Source organism: Empidonax traillii, unplaced genomic scaffold (genome assembly GCF_003031625.1).
Source record: "Empidonax traillii isolate 1590-97213 ecotype Southwest subspecies unplaced genomic scaffold, ASM303162v1 scaffold684:size475977, whole genome shotgun sequence".
In the NCBI taxonomy this organism is placed as follows: domain Eukaryota; kingdom Metazoa; phylum Chordata; class Aves; order Passeriformes; family Tyrannidae; genus Empidonax; species Empidonax traillii.
In genome coordinates, this window is record NW_020955877.1 from 353380 (window position 1) to 357015 (window position 3636).

Here is a 3636-nt window from a genome sequence, read left to right on the forward strand (position 1 = left end):
TCATTTGAAAAATATGGTCTATTTGCATTTAATTATCACATATTTACTGAGGAAAAATATAAACACGCCTGTTTTAGCAAGGAATGGAGCCAGTAATGTACTGCAGACTTGGGATTGTGCTTTTTAATATAATCAAACTACTGTTATAAATAATTCACAGTTTCCACTGTGGAAAAAAACTGAATATGGTTTTCCTGATAAGTTGTTGCAGGTTTTTTTAATGCTAAAAAAAGGATATTTTACAAAATACTAAAATTACTGAGACAGATTCTTTGTAGCACATGAGATATTATTAAAATTCACCTTAAAAGAGAATGTAAAGGAGAAAAGAATATCCTCTATGAGAAGTAGCTGCCAGTTCCAGGTGCTAGAAGAAGAAAAAAAGAAGAGTTATATTTTTAGAAGACACCAAAACTAAACAACCAGATGACAAGATGAGGAAATGTCAAGTTAACTTTTGGGAAACACATCCTCTGCTAAAAGTTCACATAGTTCCTGTCACTGCACAGACATTCTATGTTGTCCCTAATATAATTGACTCATAACATGTAAACAAGGGATTCCAACTTTAAATCAGAAAGGCAGAATTATTGAACTGGTATTAGACAAAAGAAACAAATTTCATGGCATTTCAAAATGCCTCCCTATTTTCTCGTCCACTTACTGTGGCGTCCTCTGTACAGATTTTGGTGGACTGAAACAGAAAGAACAACCAGCTTCCTTTCAGCAAAGGACTTTCAATCCTTTCCCAAAGAGCTGTGAGACCAAGCTATTAGTCAATACCTAAAAGTCTGATTATACTGGGCTAGAAAAATAGACTCTGTAGAGTACTGTTGGGCTGATGGGTGGGTCGTGCTGCTGAGCCAAGCAACAGGTAGCCTGGGGGCAAGTATGTGGGACTGAAATGAGGAGTTATAAATTGGTGATAAGTAAAGCTGAATATGTCAACAGGGTTTCTTAGGCATTTTATGGGGCTACATGGACTTGTCCAGAACAAGATGAGCAGCTCTCTGGACTCCACTGGTAGCCTAGAAACCAAACTCACATGTAAACACTTATACTGTCAGAGAATTTAGCAAGTGTCTTCATAATATTTGAGATGCACAAGATATGCTGGTGTGACAGACCTTACATGGACCTTAAAGAGCACCTGCACTTTCTCAACCAGCAGCTGAGGGCTAGGCAAGCTAACCCAAGGTGTCCCAAGCACAGACAGACACCCTTGTTTAGATAACTGAATCCCACCTTAGGTGAGAAACATAAGTGTTGCTTGGTGGCTCCAGAAAGGGACCCTGAAGGCAAGGGACACTCATATTAGGTGAGGAGAAAGGAAACATGATGGGGAAAGAAAAAAAAACAGGGAAGCATCCCATGTAAAGACAAGAGTGGAAGGGTGAGATGACCTTCATGACAGTAAATTCAGAAATAAGCACATGAGACCTTCTCAGACATCAATAACTTCAAGCTGATGGTTCCCCTGCTGTGATCTGGTTGAATTACAAAAGCAAATAATTATTGCCTAAAGTTCCACTTTAAGAAAGTTTAAAGTGGGTTTACCCCTTTTAGTTTGATTTTGAGACCTTTAAAATGTTTGCTTGAAAAGTATTGCAAATATGTCTATTTCTTCGGGTTTAATTTTTTATTATTGAAGAGACTAAAACTAAGGCCTATTTCTGCTACCGAAAGAAGTATAATATTCCCTTTCACTATATTGCTCTTTGCTATTATAATTCTACTTTTCAGCCCCCTTTCTTGTTTTTAGAAGGTGTCACTGTCAACTTTGTCACGTCTGTCTCCCACAATCTTGAATTTAGGGTTTGGCGTATCAAGTAAGATAAAAATTTCTCCAAAGTGGTGTGTTCTTCTAGAGAAATCAACACTCAATGAGATTCTAATAGCATGACACAGATCTAATTTTATATTTTTACTAAACATTTCAAGAGCCTCTATCTTTGCCCTAACCACATCATCCCTTGCTTTTGAAAATACTTGAAAAAAATTTAATGCTTCTGAATTTGATTCCTTCCATCTGCCTTCTTAAAAATTAAAAATCACATTGGGATGTATATATTGCCAGAAGCAAGTGAATTTATACCATCAGCTAAGATTTGTGACAATGAGGACTTTATTCCTAAATTTAAAAGACATTGCACAACCCCCTTTTTTTTCTCCACCTTCAATTCACCACTACTGTCAATAGGTCTGCTTAGGTATGTAAGACTCATTTGTATGAATAAGTACTTGTAATTATGTCCCACGAAGAAAACAAAAAGGTTTCAGGCAATTGGCCAGCTGATTGTTAATGACTTGATATTTATGCAACTCATTCTCCACAGTAAATTTATTTTTCTGATTGCAATACTACTGTATGTAAACCCCAAAAATTGTAAGGCATGGACAGTACTCTTAAAAATAGGGAAATCAGTCTGATTTTAATCTGAAATAGCTGGGATATCCTGATGCCATTTTAAGGAGCTTTGTGCCAAAGACAGTTTGTCCTTCAAAGTGTCTGCTCGCTGACAGCATCTGGTCTGCAGTATATTGAAGAGAAACGAGACTTAGAAAATCAATATACAAAAGGTTGGAGTCAGCAAACCTATTCCTCCACCTGGAAAGTATCTTGGATATGTATAGCTTCATATTTAAATCCTTTCCTGATTGTGATTAGTAATTACCATCATCCTCTTCAGTTCACCAGATAAAGAAGTTAGCACTTAATTATACTGGCCAAAAGAGTTGAAAGCAATCCTTCTCGTGGGCTTTCTGGATCATTCTCAGGTAGAAAAGTTGTATAAGAATTCCCTGACATACAGCATTTCTCAGTCTTGTTTTCAGACAGTCTTAGAAAAAAAACCAAAACAAACAATTAAAAAGCTATGAAAAAATAAGCTACACACTCCCAATCTCTCACACACACACACACACACACTACCCTACAAAAAATAAGCAAAAATTGCCTGATGTTCTTTGATCTTTTTAGACTGAGGTTCAGTAGTTTGAGTCAATTCTTCTTTTATCAGCATGGTTCACATGTTGCTACCAAACATGCTTTAATACAGTGTATTTACAAACTCACTCTCTCTAAAACAGAAAAGCAAAGCAAAATTGTTAGAATGAGCTTATTCTTGCTGTATGCACACCAGTCCCACTTCTGCAAAGAAAAGCCTCATTGTTTAACAGATTGAGACATGCTAAAGCAAAATCAAGTGACTTGCTGTCTGTTGGACAAACTATTGACTGGAACATTATAATTTATTCTGATTTCAAAAGGCCAAATCTTACAAAATCTAAATGAAATTCTGATACAGTGCATTAAAATTTGATTGAATGTAATAAGAGTTGGAGATACTGGTTGGGCTACAGCTTGAAGCTTGAACTGTCTTAACACACTTACAAAAATCAAATATTGCCTGCCTTTTCCAGTTTCTGTATGACTCTTCAAACATATGGGGAATAGAAGGGAGATGTTTCCCTTTCAGACTGTGGATTTTGAAGGGGAGAAACTGTGCAATAGTGATTTTTCTCTAGCAATAATTTATTTGATCAGATAACTGCACTCCTCAATTCAAGATTCAGGACTGACAGCATCACTCACAGGATAGGGGAAGTCCAAAGGGAGCAAATGTGATGTAGAAT